Source organism: Choloepus didactylus, chromosome 17 (genome assembly GCF_015220235.1).
Source record: "Choloepus didactylus isolate mChoDid1 chromosome 17, mChoDid1.pri, whole genome shotgun sequence".
Taxonomy (NCBI): Eukaryota; Metazoa; Chordata; class Mammalia; order Pilosa; family Megalonychidae; genus Choloepus; species Choloepus didactylus.
Genome location: NC_051323.1, coordinates 61,426,962 through 61,443,276, shown reverse-complemented (window position 1 = coordinate 61,443,276; position 16,315 = coordinate 61,426,962). Strand labels below are relative to the sequence as shown.

At 46.6% G+C, this 16,315-nt stretch overlaps 1 protein-coding gene across 5 annotated transcripts in view; it reads right to left on the bottom strand.

Annotated features, from left to right (window-relative positions):
• CAPN13 (calpain 13) overlaps positions 1-15,580 on the bottom strand; it is an 84,593-nt gene extending 69,013 nt beyond the window's left edge. For 3 of the 5 annotated variants that reach the window (XR_005212431.1, XR_005212434.1, XM_037807496.1), the window contains exon 1: positions 15,362-15,580. The gene's annotated coding sequence lies outside the window, so the exon portion shown is untranslated. Of the gene's footprint in view, positions 1-1,282; positions 1,485-15,361 lie in introns of those variants that run through there. The other 2 variants (XR_005212432.1, XR_005212433.1) reach the window with 1 other exon arrangement.
• Positions 15,581-16,315: the final 735 nt, after the last annotated feature.

The window sequence follows — 16,315 nt, the reverse complement described above, 5'->3', positions numbered from 1 at the left end:
CAATTTTCTTTTGGTTACCTTATAATAATATGTTGAAAACTACCTAGCACACATTCATAGGCAGAATGTCACCAGTGAAGTGTCACTGTACAAGCATGTTTGGAAGGGAATTATGATACAATTATCTGGCAAACAAGGTATGAATAATATATATTTGAACTGTTAGATTGAACTATCTGAAATTGCTGTTTTTGTAGATCAAGTCAGTTTCATATCTTTTAACCTAAGGTTCAAAAAAAATCGTTGACTAGAGACAGTTTCATTTGCTTTAACCTCATATGATATACACATTTCTTCGATCTAGTTCTTGGAAAATAACAGACCATAATATGTCAATATGCTGCACCTCTGGCTACAGGATTAACCAGAGCCCGCAACAAATTAAATAGAGATAAAGCTAAAATAACAGCAATGTATCATCAAGGAGCAAGAAAACATAATAGAAATGTATCACCAACTCAAGACAAAGGTAATGACATCCAACAATGAAGAGGTGCTGAAAATTGTGGGTCTTCCAATTCTCTGCATGTGCTTGGGGACAGTGGGGCCATACAGCCACCTCCCTTTCTGTGGAATATTGAATTAGAGTGCTCGATAAACTCCAGCCATCAGCTAATTTTAGTATATGGAGACAAAATGGCAGTTATCCTTAATAATATAATTTTGGGATTGCTGGTGAGCATGTAGAAATGAAAGCCTAAAGAATGTTGCTTCATTTCTCCACAGGAATCAGAGAAAGGCCTTGCATCTGGGGTCAGTTCCCAGCCCATCTGGAGGGCCCTCCCTGCCCACTGCTGGCGAGTGGACAGGCCAGACTTTAGGAACTATTGATCCAACTTGCCCTTTCCTCATGTGTACATCGGAGCAAATAGTATTTTGCACTTCATAAGGTCGTTGTGAGCCTCAGATGAAACAAGGCATGCAGGATATTTAGCTCAGCAATTGGTAAATAGAAAGTGGTTAACAAATGATGGCTGTTCTTAGGATTATTGTTATTTTGACACTGAAGGGGCAACGCAGAGGCTGGCCATCCTCCAAGGCAAGAATTTGCTCTTAGGCTCAGAGGGGCAAAGGGCAGGGGTGGGAAACCCCATGCACGCCCTCCGCTCTGCCCCTGCTCTGCACTCAGGACATGAGCTGCCCAGACCCCGCAGGCCCGGAAAGGCTCTGTGGGGCGGAAGGGAGGCCGCGCGCCCGCCGCTGGAGGAGGGGCTGCTCAGAGAATTTTGTGCGGAAAGAAGGAAGGCAGACAGGGAGAGGCTTCTAGCCTCCGCACACATACCCACTTCACACCTCCCGGGTTCACGCTCGCTTTCGCAGTCGCTCCTGGCTTCGCCAGCGAACAGCCAGCAGACACTGTCTCCGCGAGGGCGTGCAGCACTTGCCAGCCTTTCCCTTTTGTGTACAGGAGCAAAGTGCAACCAATTTTTCCATCTGTCACTTTGGGGATGGCGTTTTTGCATTTTCTCTCTCTTCCCTCTCATACTTGCCTCACTTTGCAGGATACACAAAGTCAGGAGAAAGCTCAGCAGCCTTAATTAAAAAAAAAAGAAAAGAAAAGAAAAAACTAGAGATGGAAGGCCCACCTGTTATTTGGGTTAAAATCTGCCTTGCTGCTGGGATGAGTCTTTGGTATAGCAAGAGAAATGGCACTGAAGGAGCTAGAAAAATGGCAAAATGATTCATTTTAGGCTCTTAAGGTGGGAAACTGTGTAAACTGGAGAACCAAGTTTTGGGAGTACAACGAGAAGCATGGGAGGGGCGCAGCTGGGGACTGTGAAACCTCTTCTGCAGCTTTTCCTGTGTCCAGGTTTCCTCCTCTAGAAAGGGAGTTTGACTCAGGCCTTCTCTGTGTCCTCTGCTGAGGTCCAATCATTCTACCAGCCCTGGGAGCACATTCCAGGGAGTGTACAGACCAAAGAGAATCAGGGTCCTATAAATAAGGACCTCTGGGTGCAGGTGAAGGCTGCCCATGAACATGAGGGCCAGTGACAGAGCGGCAGCTAACAGAGCTGAGGATGCGAGCATTATTTGAATTAATGGAAGATACCGAGGGCTCCTTGATGGCAGAAACTCTTTCTTACTAGCATCTTCAATCTGCTAGTACCTAGCATCAGGTGTGGTGTGTGGTAGGCATTCAGTACGAGTTCTGTGAGTGTTTGTTGATTGAATACCACAGATCAGCCTTCCTCAAGTATATCCAGTGGAGCAGTAGCCTCACGAATGCTCCACACATAGAATACCACGTGGTCAAATTATTTTGGGAAATATTTCCCATTGTCTAGTCTTTAGGGAGATTCACAAAAGATTCCAAGTCCTTCAATAATGAACCAGTGTTTCACACATATATAACCAGAAAGTCTTCTTACTGTAGAACTCCTAACATCTCATGTAAATGATATCAAAGACAAAAAAAAAAATAGCACAGAAGTTAAATGACCTCCAAAGGTCCTGACTCAAGTTCTCATTTTATCCCTTATTAGCCATATAATCCTGAAGAAGTTGTCTAAGCTCTTAGCAACCCAGTTTCCTCACCAATCAAATGGAAAAAAAAAATGATACTTTATTTTAAAAAATCAAGTGAAAAAATTACATAGGAAGAATTTTAAATCATGACGCATTATACAAAGATACTAATTATATGTTATTTATTTCTCTTCTAATCTTGGCCTTTCCTAACACTTCTAACTGTTCCCACCTTTTTCACACTCAGAAATCAATAGTTATAATGGTGATAGGTGCATTATCTAAACCATTACCTGGACACAGGATAGGGGGGTTTATTTTCCATTATCCTCCTTTCCCCCACATGTTGGTCTCCTACAGGAAATTTGCAGGGTGGGTTATATTTAGAAACGGAGAAAACCAACATGTGTAGGATGTATACAGATGCTCTTTAAAAATAACTTTAATACATGCTAAGATTTTCCTATGAATTTTCTTGTGACTGTTTTTGAAGAGTAGGTATCATTCTTAGGAGACAAGTGAGCTTTATTTTTAAGGAGGGCAGATGTTTTTTTCAATGATATGGTCAGTTGGTATGAACTTTCTTGAGAATGGTTGGATAATAGGTGGCCCAAGTCTTTAAACTATGTAACCCATTAAAATTATTTAATTTTTAACTTAGGTAACTTGATATAAGTAGAAGCCTATGTAAGTTATATAGGTTATTAATTGTCATAAGCGTAAGAACACCCATGGACCCATTACCCAGCTTACGAACTTATCAACACTGCTGAAACATGTGTTACAAATAAGATCTCCCAGTTTTTGGCTTATCTTTTGAGTTTCTTTACAGTTCCATCTGATGAACACAGATGGTCTTCACTTTATACAAATAAAAAGGCAATATGAAAATTTGCTTCTGTTTAATTCTTATAAATTGATCCAAATTTTAATTCTTATAGGAATTCAGCATAAGAAGTGTTGTGACTGATTATCTTTGTAAAGTGGGAAACTCATTGTAATTAATACAGTCATTTCCCTAAATGCATTGATTTAAAAAAAATGTATGGCTCCATGGTAGAATTTTAAGAAGTCTGATATGCATAGCAAAATTCTGAAATGAACTTGAAAGAAACAGAGTACTTGGGCAATAATGCTGCTACCTCTAGAAGACTCACCTAAAGCCAGATATTTAAACTTACCTCCCTTTTCCCTTTTTTCTTCTCTTGAAATAGCTTCCAGTTTGGAGAGGGCTATGGATATAACAAATCTTGATTCTTAAAAAGTATTTGATAAAGTCTTCCTTTATTCTCTGGACACAAGATGGTAAAACCAAACTAGACTGGGTAGGTTGTATATTTTAGTATTGCGTGGGACAGTAATCCAGTAGAGTGTAAGCCATAGTAAGCCATAGTATAGCATAGTACATAGGATTCATAGTTCCACCCAGAGATTATAGACGACTGTTTCTGGATTATCTTGGAATCGTTATACTGTAACAGTCACAAAACACCGACCCTTGTCCTGTCCAATGTTTTCAGTTGGTCCTGGTGTGGAGGTGTTGAAAGTGAAAATGAAGAAACTGTTCAATTTGACCATCATTTTTTATGATACAAAGAAAGGAAGACTGATTAACTAAGCAGATAGCAGAATCAAAATTCCCAATGACCTCAAAACCAAGAAAATGAAACTTAAAGAAAAGTACAAACCTGTCTTTACATGTAAAAGTTGCCTGTGTAAGTAAATAGTGAGTTAGATCTGCCTTGGAAAACATTTCGTTTTGAAAATATTTTGTATGCCTTACTTGACTTTCACATTTAAGTGAGGCAACAAGGTAAAAAATGGTCCAATCAGAACAGCAAGTCATTGCTCCAGACGGGATAGATTCGGGCCTCTGTGAAAGTCACTCTTGACCCCACATGGACACCTAGTGTTCAGTTCCAGGGACTACATTTTAGGAGGGACATTGACACTATCAACGGTCTGCTTGCTTGCAAGCAAAGTTTTCTGGGCATGCAGTGATATCCACCTGGAAGAGGTAGTGACTCCTAATTGGCTCAAATGCTCCATATATGCATGAGGTGGTCCAGCGGACTACACAGGGAACCTCGAAATCACTTCCTGAGAAGGGCTGGAGGTCTATTTATTGGGGAAAAGAAAGACTGAAGGGCCTAGAGCCTCCATCAGACCCGGCCTCTGCAGCTCTGCTCCCCAGCCCTCTGGAATAAGCTGGTCCCGTCCCCCAGTCGGGCTGCCCACCCCACGCCCCCTTGCTGGGTCTCTGCCCCGTTAACTCATGCTGCAGCTCTGATAATTGTGCTCTGCCTTGTTTCAACTGGGGTCAGGAGCACGTGGAATCAGAGTGAAACTTTGGTTTGAATCCAGCTGTCATTTAGTAACTGAATGATCTTGGGCAATTCCTTTAACATCTCTGAGCCTCCTTTCCTTCTATATAAAATGGGCGGGAGGTGGTGATGGTAAAACCGGCCTCATAGCCCTGTGTAGCTATGAAATGAGATGAGCCTTGTGAAGGGTGTGGCACAGAGTAAAAGCTACGTGGTAGGTCTTGCGGCCCTCAGCCTGTCAGGATCCCAGCAGGTGCCCACACTGGCCCAGCGGCTGGGTTCCTGTAATAGGTTTGCCCCCAGCCCCCCGCCCCAGGCACTGGCCGGGCACCTCCTGGGCTCCCAATAACAGGTCTCTCCAATCCTCCCTAGGTGTGCTGTTTCTACCCGCTGGGACCCTCACTTCCCCACCCTGGGCTGCACCTGCACATGGCCCCATCTTTCAGCACCTCTGGCAGGTCAGCGTCCCACAGCTCCCTCCCTGCCCCAGGGGCTGCTGAGGGCCCTACCTCTCCCTGCCCGTCCTGTCCAGCCATGATGGGTGGGTGACCCTGGAGCCTACCACATGCCAGTGGAAAGTGTTTGAAGCAAAGGAAGCAGCCACGAGCTGTGTGCTGTTGTGATCCAGAGGGGGAACGGGTGATTTTGATCACAATCAAACTGACTGCAATAGAACTTTCTGTGATAATGGAAATATTTCACATCTGCAATGGCCACCACAGTATCATCCAGCCCCACATGGCTACTGAGCACCCGAAAGGTGACAAAGGCGACTGGAAGCTGAATTATTAATTTCATTTAGTTTTAATTCATTTACCTTTAAATTTAAATAACCACATGTGGCTAAGAGCTACCTTATTGACACGCCCAACAGAGAGAGCTGCTAGTGACATGGAAGGACCCGGGCACTTTGCACGTCCAGGAGGATGGCTGATCCAGCAGTCCTCGCCTTGTGCAGATCCCTTTCAACTTTGACCTCCCGGGGTTCCCTGCACTCAGTTGCTTTTCTTTAGTGTGTTGTTTCCTCCACTAAACCACTCCCTCCCTTTCTGCCAGTGATAGGCCCAAGGACTGCAGCTTCCTGGGCCACAAAGAGAAAGGAGCAGGGGTGGCCCAGGCCCTGCGGCCGGGGGAGCTTACCAGGTCCCAGCAACAAAGGGTGATTTTGTTTGCAATTTGTTTTCCATCAGCTGAGAAACATGAAGCAGCGCGGACTGCTCCCTGCCCAGGAGTGAGGCACCCAGCTCTCTCCTGGCTGGTGATTTTCAGAACAATGGAAATAAATCCGATGTAATGTAGCAGAACTCGACCAGGGACGGTGTCCCCCTTAACAAATACTCGCCCGAAACGGTGCCCAAGCCCTGCGCCAAGAGCGATCTGTTTCCCACAGCAGCATTCCAGCAAACCCCGCTACTGATTCCACAACTCAAATTAAAACTAACAGAGCTTGAAGGCTGGGCTGCCGCGCGCTCTGCTGACAAGGAGCAGGGAAGGGAGGGGGCAGGGCCCCTGCACTCGCGTGTGTACGCGCTTAATTACACTGTTTAACACATCCAGAATAATTTAGCCACCCGAGTGGAGAAAATAAGGCACTTAACTGCTCTCTGGAGGGAAAAAAAAAAACCCTGTGCAAACCACTTTTAGCTATATGCCACCTGGGCACACCTCAGGGCTTTGGAGTGAGAGAGGGAAGGAGAATGACAAGGGGGTGGGTAGCAGGAGATGGAGAGGAAAAGGGAGGAGAGGAGAGATGGGAGGGAAGGGGTGAAGGAGAGGAGAGAGAGGGGCATTTTGTGCGTGTGCAAATCTACTGCGAGTTGGGAGAACACACGACTATTTCTGAAGGAGAGCTGGTAGGAGGTTTGCAAGCTTAGGAATGAACATTCATTTTAGATTTTTAAAACACAACGTAATCCCTAGTCTTCCCCTGGGCTACTCCCACACTCCAGAATCATCTCTGCGGCTTTCCAGGCCTGTGTGGTTTGAAAGCTATTGGTGGAGATTGTGGCTGCCAGAGAGGTCTCAGGGGAAGATGATGCAGGGCTGCTTTGCAAAAAGGGGAAACTGAGGGTCACGGTCACGTAAAAGACTGCTTGGAGCAGACGCCTGCCCCACCCAAACTTCAAGCCTGGCAGAGCCCCATCATTTTGTCCCTGCCAAGGAGCACCTGACTTTCTGCTTAATTAGGGCTGAGAGGGGTCCAGAGCAAGCCGGTGTTTCTCACCCTCTGAGATCATCTCTAATCCACCAGGGGCCACTGGGAGGGAGGAATGAGAGAAGCCCCTCTCCCAGCTTCAGATTCAGAAATATATGAAGATTCCCATATCTAGAATGGGTGCCAGAGAAGTGCGTGCCCAGAACAGAACCGCCTGTTGCCTGCCGGTGGCTCTGGCTTGGCCTCGGGGCTGACTGCCAAGGAAACCAAGGGCTTGGCACGGAGAGGCAGATCCGCAGACGGGGCAGCCCCATCTTCCTCTCCCTGGTGCCCTCACCATGTAGATGCCCCACCTTCCTTCACTGCCTGAGGGAACTCAGAGACCTCAGGCCACGGATCCCGCCAGGAGACACCGTGGGGCAAGGAAGAAAAGTTTTACGTCTGGTGAGCCTTGGGCAAAGTGTTCCTCTTCTCCAGCCTCAGTTCCCCTGTTGGGAACTTGGAGAAGGTGGGACTTTCTCTTTTAAGGTTTTTTCAATGGTAAAGTTCTATGTTTCTGGAACTGAGAATGAGGGGTCTCATGTCCCCTAAGTGATGTTGTTGGATGGACGATAAAATAGGAACCCACTGAATGTATTATTCCTTTGAACTCAAATTGGGCTCATTAGGTGCAAACACAGGAAAAGGACACCTATCTCACATGAGAGGCTCCTCCTCTTGCCTCCCGGCGTCCTTTGACATGTGCCATTCAGTTACGAGAGGCCCAGAGAGTCCTGGAGTCCACTGTCAGCTGCGTCTGAGGACAAAGTATAGTGCTCGTTCTGGCTTCCAGAAATACCGAGCAGGATCTGATAGGTTTTTTGATTTCTGGGCATGGACTTTTTCACCCAGGAAGAGGGGATATACTTCCTAGTTAGTTCAAGAAAATCAGGGGGAGCTTGGGATGTTGGGACCCATCTTTTATCAAATTATAATGCCGAGGTCACTGCCTCAGACCTGTACTCTCCAGGCAGGGCCCAGGGTCCAGATCTGCCACCCTCTAGGGGCCACAAGCAGAGAGGTTTAGGACTTTGTTGGTTTTTTTTAAAAGGTTTATTGGGAGCTGATGCCACATTTAATCAATTTATTCTTGAAGGATTTCCTCTTGCCTACCTTTCTTGACTTTCATTCAGTGGAGACAAAGACAGAGAGTGACATTTAGAGAGAAACAGAGAAAATGGGTGAAACTGAGATAAAGACAGAGGGACCCCACAGAGGGAAAGTCAGAGAGTGACAGCGACACCCAGAGAGGCAGGGGCAGCCGTCAGTGGTGGGGAGACAGTGAGGGAGAGAGTGGGGCCGTGCGGGGACCAGGGGGAGGGAAGGACAGAGCCCAGCAGAGAGAGGCTTTCTCTGCAGCTCCAGCACCCTGTGGAGCTGGAAGTGGGTCCAGCCAGTGTGGGGATTCCTTATCTCCCAGGTGTAAACGCTCAAGTCCAGTCTTGAAACACAAGTGCTGTGACTCCCACATGGAGCTTTTTGAAGGCCCCTCCTGCTGTGGCAGAAGCCGATTCTGGGCACAGCCTTGGAGCACAGGGCGGGGGGTGGTGGGGGCGAATGAGCCCAACACCAGCAGCTGGACTTCCGGGCCAGCTCAGCTCGGGCATCCTGACCTGTCCCTGTGCCTGGCCTGGCTGGTGGAGGCAGCAGAGGGGGGGTGGGCAGAGCCGTCCCCTGGGAGTCTGGTTCTGGCTCTACCAATAGCCCCTCTCCTCCGTGGCAGGGTGGGGGGCCAGGGACACCCCGTGGCTCCCCTCTGAAAGCAGGTTTCCATCTAAGCCTCTGAGGGCCTGTGCCCGTGAGCGAGGGGATGGGATGTGGGCCGGCTGGAGGGGAAAGTCTCTTTAAAGCAAGAACAGGTAAATGTTCCCATATTAAAACCTGTCAAGGAAGAACATGAGAGAGAATGAACTTAGGAGAACACAGTGTGTGTGTGTGTGTGTGTGTGTGTGTGTGTGTGTGTGTGCGCGAGTGAAGCAGAAGAAGGCAGGCTGGGGGTGGGGTGTTGAAGTCTCTGAGGTTTCTGATGTTCCCTCCCTCACCCCTTCCCACACCTACTCCAACAACATCCTAGAGGACTCAAGCACTCGAAGGTGGGGGTGGAAACAGGGAGGAGGAACTGGTCCAGGAGCCTGTTGGGGGGGGGTCCAGACGGGGAGGCAGGCTGGTGGGCACAGGCCAGGGAGCGGGAGGGTGCACAGGGCCTGGCCAGCCTCGGTCTGAGAAGCCGCCACCAGAGACCTTTGCCTCCCGCCCAGGGGACCTTCCAGAAAAAGGCCTGCAGGAGCCAGGAGCAAGCCCTGTGGCCATTTGGGGAAGGTGACCTGGTTAAGGGGAGAAGGGAGGGTTTGCAAACAGGGTCCAAGGGGTGATGTCCGGGCCCTGACTTTCTCCCCAGATAGAAATTTTCTTAACTTTATGTGCCAGTTTGAAGCTATTACGGACCCCAGAAGAGCCATGGTCTTTTTTTGGTTGTTTTTTTTTTTCCTTTTTAATTTTTATTGGGATTTTTCAGACACCATACAATTATCCAAAGATCCAAAGTGTACAATCAGTTGCCCCGGCACCCCCATACAGCTGTGCATCCATCACCACACTTAATGTTTTTTGTTCAATTTTTTAGAAACTTTTCATTACTCGAGACAAGAAATAAAGTGAAAGATGAGAAAAGGAAAAAAAAAAAAAAGAGAAGGAAACTCGAATCCTCCCATATCCCTAACCAACCCCCCTCAATTGTTGACTCCTAGTGTTGGTATAGTACATTTGTTACTGTTTATGAAAGAATGTTGAAATACTACTAACTGTAGTATATAGTTTGCAATAGGTGTATATTTCTTCCCTATATGCCCCTCTATTATTAACTTCTAATTGTATTGTCATACATTTGTTCTGGTTCATGGAAGAGATTTCTAATATTTGTACAGTTAATCATGGACATTGCCCACCATAGGATTCAGTTTTATACATTCCCATCTTTTGACCTCCAACTTTCCTTCTGGTGACACATAAGACTCCGAGATTCCCCTTTCCACCTCATTGACGTGCCATTCGGCACTGTTAGTTATTCTCACATCTTGCTACCAACACCTCTGTTCATTTCCAAACATTTAAGTTCATCCTAGTTGAACATTCTGCTCATACTAAGCAACAGCTCCCCATTCTTAAGCCTCATCCTATATCTTGGTACCTTATATTTCATGTCTATGAGTTTACATATTATAATTAGTTCCTATCAGTGAGACCCTGCAATATTTGTCCTTATGTGTCTGCCTTATTTCAGTCAGTACATTGCCCTTGAGGTTTTGTCGTCAACCCACTTTTTTTTTTTTAAGATGGTTTTGTTCACACACCATACATTCCATCCCAAGTAAATAATCGATGGTTCTCTGTATGGTCACATCTTTATGTGTTCACCACCTTCACCACTATCTATATAAGGGCATCTACGTTTCTTCCACAAGGCAGGAGGGCGAGTCAAAGAAGGTAGAGAGGCAAAAGAAAGAGGAAAAAAAAAGTGACAGCTAGGAAGCAGCAACAGGAAAAATAACCTTAAATCAAAGTAGAATAAAGAGTCAAACAATACCACTAATGTCAAGTGTCTAACATGCCTCCCCTATTCCCCCCTCTTATCTGCATTTATCTTGGTATATTGCCTTTGTTACATTAAAGGAAGCATAATACAATGATTCTGTTAGTTACAGTTTCTAGTTTATGTTGATTGCATCCCTCCCCCAATGCCTCCCCATTTTTACCAACTTGCAAGGTTGACATTTGCTTGTTCTCCCTCGTAAAAGAACATATTTGTACATTTTATCACAATTGTTGAACACTCTAGATTTCACCAAGTTACACAATCTCAGTCTTGATCTTTCCTCCTTTCTTCTGGTGTCTCACATGCTCCCAACCTTCCTCTCTCAACCGTATTCATAGTTAATCTTTGTTCAGTGTACTTACACTGCTGTGCTACCATCTCCCAGAATTGTGTTCCAAACCACGCACTCCTGTCTTCTCCTATCACCCTGCAGTGCTCCCTTTAGTATTTCCTATAGGGCGGGTGTCTTGTTCACAAAGTCTCTCATTGTCTGTTTGTCGGAAAATATTTTGATCTCTCCCTCATATTTGAAGGACAGCTTTGCTGGATATAGGATTCTTGGTTGGCGGTTTTTCTCTTTCAGTACCTTAAATATATCACACCACTTCCTTCTTGCCTCCATGGTTTCTGCTGAGAGATCCGCACGTAGTCTTATTAAGCTTCCTTTGTATGTGATGGATCGCTTTTCTCTTGCTGCTTTCAGGATTCTCTCTTTGTCTTTGACATTTGATATTCTGATTATTAAATGTCTTGACGTAGGCCTATTCAGATCTGTTCTGTTTGAAGTACGCTGTGCTTCTTGGATCTGTAATTTTATGTCTTTCATAAGAGATGGGAAATTTTCATTGATTATTTCCTCTATTATTGCTTCTGCCCCTTTTCCCTTCTCTTCTCCTTCTGGGACACCAATGATATGTACAGTCTTGAACTTTGTTTCATCCTTAAGTTCCTGGAGATGTTGCTCATATTTTTTCATTCTTTTCTCCATCTGCTCCTTTGCGTGTAGGCTTTCAGGTGTTTTGTTCTACAATTCCTGAGTGTTTTCTTCTGCCTCTTGAGATCTGCTGTTGTATGTTTCCACTGTGTCTTTCATCTCTTGTGTTGTGCCTTTCATTTCCATAGATTCTACTAGTTGTTTTCTTGAACTTTCGATTTCTGCTTTATGTATGCCCAGTGTTTTCTTTACAGCCTCTATCTCTTTTGCAAAATCTTCTCTAAACTTTTTGAATTGATTTAGCATTAATTGTTTAAATTCCTGTATCTCAGTTGAAGTGTATGTTTGTTCCTTTGACTGGGCCATAACTTCGTTTTTCTTGGTGTAGGTTGTAGTTTTCTGTTGTCTAGGCATCTGACCTTCTAGGCCACCCCAATCAGGTTTTCCCAGATGAGAACAGGCTCAGGTCACAGAAGGAGGAAACATTCAGTATCCTGTTTCCCTGATGGTTTTTCTTAGAGGACTGACACACCTGTGCTTTTCTGCCTGGCAGGTGCACCTGTCAGCCTGTCACCACCTGTGTAAGAGGGTGTGGCCTGTGGCTCTCCTCCCCCAGGCTTTGGGGTCTGGTTCCTAAAGGCAGGCAGTAGAGCTGGGCCCCTCCCTTTCCTCTTGGGAAGCTATGCCCCCTCCAGAGATGTCATCTGCATATCAGTAAGTTCTTTGTTTCTCTGACTCTGCTGATCAAAGTGTTTTGATTTTAAAATGGCTGAGGCTTTCTTTACTGCAAAGCACTGCAAGCTGAAAATGGCTGAAGTTTTCTCTACAGAGAGAGAAAGGGACAGAAAGCTCCCAAATTGACCCATCAGCCAGAGATAGCACCCGATCCTCTGGGCTCCCCATCCTGAGAAAGATATGTCCCCCGACTCTCCCAAGGTCAGTTGTCACCAAAAGCCTCTGTCTGCTTGTTGAGGATTCGCTGCCTGTATTGAGCAGTTAACATTAAAACCCCAGTTGGAGCTGGGCTGAGAGATTGCTGCTCTCTAGCACTGCAAGGCTTCCGTGAGGGAGGGGCTCTCGGCTCTTGGCTCTCAGCACGGGTCTGCAGTTTTATTAATTATTAAAAATGAGGAAACTTAGGACTTGACAGAGGTTACATAGTTGTTTACTGGCAAAACCAGGTATGCAGTCTGGTGACCATGCACCAAATGTCCCCCCTCCCCCCATTGTCTTGCAGAGATTTTTTTCAAAAAGTTTAAAGGAGAAAGGACATTGTGTAAAGCAAAAAGTGATGCATGGCAGAGGAGTCCCCGAACAGTAGAGAAAGCCAGCCCAGTGCCCTCATGTTCCAAAGCAGGATTTTCAAACCATGTGCATTTTGTGGAGCCTTGGCATGCTTAGTTGCAGCAGCATCTTTGTGCCTTCTCAGGCCTTTATCTGCAAATCTGAATCCCGACTCTCCAGCGAGGGGGGCGGGGGTAGGAGGCAACATTTCCACAGATATTTGATCATAGAAACCTTTATTCAAGGAGCTCCTGGCAGCAACTCCCAGAATTCATGTTCTATGCACTGCGTTTCAGGAAACATTTGTTCAAAGCACTGAGTCCCAGGGTGGTAGAAAATCTCACTTCTGCTGTGGTCTTCTGTGTGGCCTTGGGCTTGCTTGCCCTCTATCAATTGTATGCTCGGCCATATACAAGCTTTAGAGAGTCAAGGGTGCATTGAGCCCGACTTCGTCCTAACACTGAGGAGAGATGGGGTGGTCCAGCCTTCCCTGAGGACCCTCCATGGTTTTCTCATGGGAGGAAGATGTGACTCACTGGGGAGCAGGGAACACCTGTGCCTTGTACAGGGGCCAGCGAATATCAAAGAATGACAGTTGGGTCTGTACTGGACATTTCTTACATGCTGCCTTGGAATCTCTTGGCCTCACCTGACTCTGGAACTCTTGATCATTTTTCTGCCCCAGCCATGGAAGTGGCTCGTCTGAGCACTTTTGGACTCAGATGAGGCGTCAAGCCTCGAGGAATAGGATCTGGATTTCCCAGCAGCTGCCAGAGTGGCCAGATAACACAACCCTGAAGCACAGGAGAGTTAACTTGCCACGGGGCAAACTTTGAGCAAAGAGAGAGAGAAGACAGAGGGAGCCAGCATGTAAACTTCCTCGCCACCCTCCCTCTGATGGACTACTCCCAGACCCAGTGTTTCTGGAAAGCTCGTCCGGAGAGGTCCCACTCTGACACTCGGCAAGCTCCGTCTTGTGCAGAAAGCCCAGGTGGGTAGCACCTCAGCCTGAGTTGCTTCCCATCCCTTCCTGCTCAGTTCCCATTTCCCTCATTCTCCCTTCCCTGGGATTGCATCTCCCGATAAAGCATGAGCACTTGTTTTGCCTCACACTTTGTTTTGTAGAGAACACAGACAAAAACAAGGTCAAATAGAAATTGCTAGAATGTGTTAAGTACTGACCATCCGTCAGACATTGCTAAGTACTTTACATCTATGATTGCGTTTAATCCATACAATAATCTTATGAGGCAGATATTGTTACCACATTTTAGTGGTGATGGAACTGAGGACCAGAGAGGTTAAGTAACATGCCTGAGGTCACACAGCACATATGGGAGCACCAAGCACAGTGCTGGACAGAGTAAGCACTCAGTATCTGTAGGTGGGTCATTAATTTGTGTGTTTCTTGATAGCACCTCCCTTCTAAGCATTCTTTCGGGGGGGGGCACTGGATACAACCAAGCAGCTAGGGAATAAGACAGGGGACCTGGCACCACGTAACTCGTAGTTCCACCATTTGCATCTGGTGTGATCTCAGCAACAAGTTGCTCACCAGGTACCCCACTTTTTCCATCTGTAAGTTGGGGATAATAAGCCCATGATCCATGTAACTCTTCCCTGTTACACAATTGATAGATAATTACATTTTAATCCATGTGTTAATACGTAAACCCACCCATAGCTATCACCCACAAAAACCAAGTTTAGGTCAAGCTGGGTACAAGGTGGGACAATGTGAGAGGATGTGCTGACCGAGTATCCCACTGATGCCACCTGGGGGTAAACAAAGTTCTGTTCGTGGCCCTGGGCAAATGGGGCAGTTGGGGGGCCTTGAGCCAATGGTCACTAGACAGGGAAAATATCTGTATTTGTTCTAACTGACCCAGGCTCGACCCCTGGGACCGTGTCTCCCTGAGAACAGCACCTCATCTCACAGGTCAAACAGCTTTAGCAGCAACTGAGACAGATGCACATGGCTGTGAAGCAGCTGCGGGGGTGTAGGAACCTCCTGGATCTCTGAAGTGGGGGTGATCAGTCTTCTGTGATTAATCCAGATTTTTTCAGCTTCATTCATATAATTAGCTAGCTAGATCATTAGAAAGCAAAGGGGCTGAACCTCATTCCCCTTTCAGTAAATATTCATCAAGTATCTACTGTGCATTGGAAAACTATACATCCGTGAACAAAGACCCAATTCCTGCCATGAATCCTGCTATCCAGGTGTCTCTGATGGTTAATGTACGTCTCAAAGTTGCTATTTTGAATGAGCAGGAGGCGAAGGTGACTCGACGATTGGGAGATCCTCTCTCTGTATGAGCTGTGCAAAGCTCAGGTTATCTTCTCTCAAAAACCAATAACCTTTTGTCCTTCTTTTTCTTAAAACTTATCCTCAGACTATTTGCATCATAAATGTCTGGTTTCTAGAGCTACTGCATACATAATTATAAAGATTCTAAGAATCTTTATAATTCTGAAGAAGCTGTCTGGGGAAATTCACCTGCTCATGAAAGTTTGGAATGATTATGTTGGTCCAAAGCCCTGGGAGGTCACCACTCGTACCCTACCTGTTTCCTCGGCAGGTGCGTCCGATTGAGAGTTGCAGCCGTATTCCTGCAGGAAGCTGAGTTGGGACAGGGCAGGTCCCACGGCAGCCGCAGCGGCGGGTTTGCAGTTTCCTTTGCTCACTGAAGGGATGTTTTACCTGGTGCAGGAGAACTGGCAGTCTCCTTGGAAAGAGCCGCTAGGCTGCCAGCGCTGGCCCGTTTGCTTCTTGTCCCAGACTCCTCCTTATATGTGCACATTTGGTCCTGCTCCACCTTAGTTAACCAGTAACTCCAGCCAGGGGCCCTGGGACCTCCTGGTAAGAGGATACCTGGGTTTTAAAAGCAAGATCTTCCAGACACTCCACCCAAGCTTATCTGCATCTGATCCCACCTCACTTCCTGGTGCCCTGAGCTGCCCATTTGTCCGCCCTGGTTGCAGTTTTGTTTCCAGAACTTTCAGTTTCTTCGTCATGACTCTGCTCCCGGGAGCTGGCATTTCTACAGGCAAAGAGGTAGTGCTGGGGAAAGATTGAAGGACACAGCCTTCCCTCATCTCGCGTTCTCAGTACAGGAAGTGCAACGGCCACGTCTTCAGTGTCAAGAATGGCCACTCGAACTAAAGCACTGCACACGCTCTTGGTGCTGGGGAGAGCGTCTTCTTGCTACAAATAAATTGCAGAGCACATTAACCCCTGGGCGTGGCGACCCGGGATGATCTCTGCAGTGTCCCCAGTTAATGGATGAGGAACAAAGACAGGGGGCGTGTAAGGCAGAGTCTTCCTCATGCCAGAATCCAGAAGAGCAGTTTAGGGGTCATGAGAGACAATGAAGGAGGTAAAGCAAGGGGGGAAATCGATGTGACAGTGGGTGGGGACGGGGAGCCAGGCTCTGGACGTGGAAGGAAGGATCACCGCACGTTGAAGCTCAGCTGGGAGGACACCAAAACCTGAGCCGCTAATGACGACCTTTGGTTGC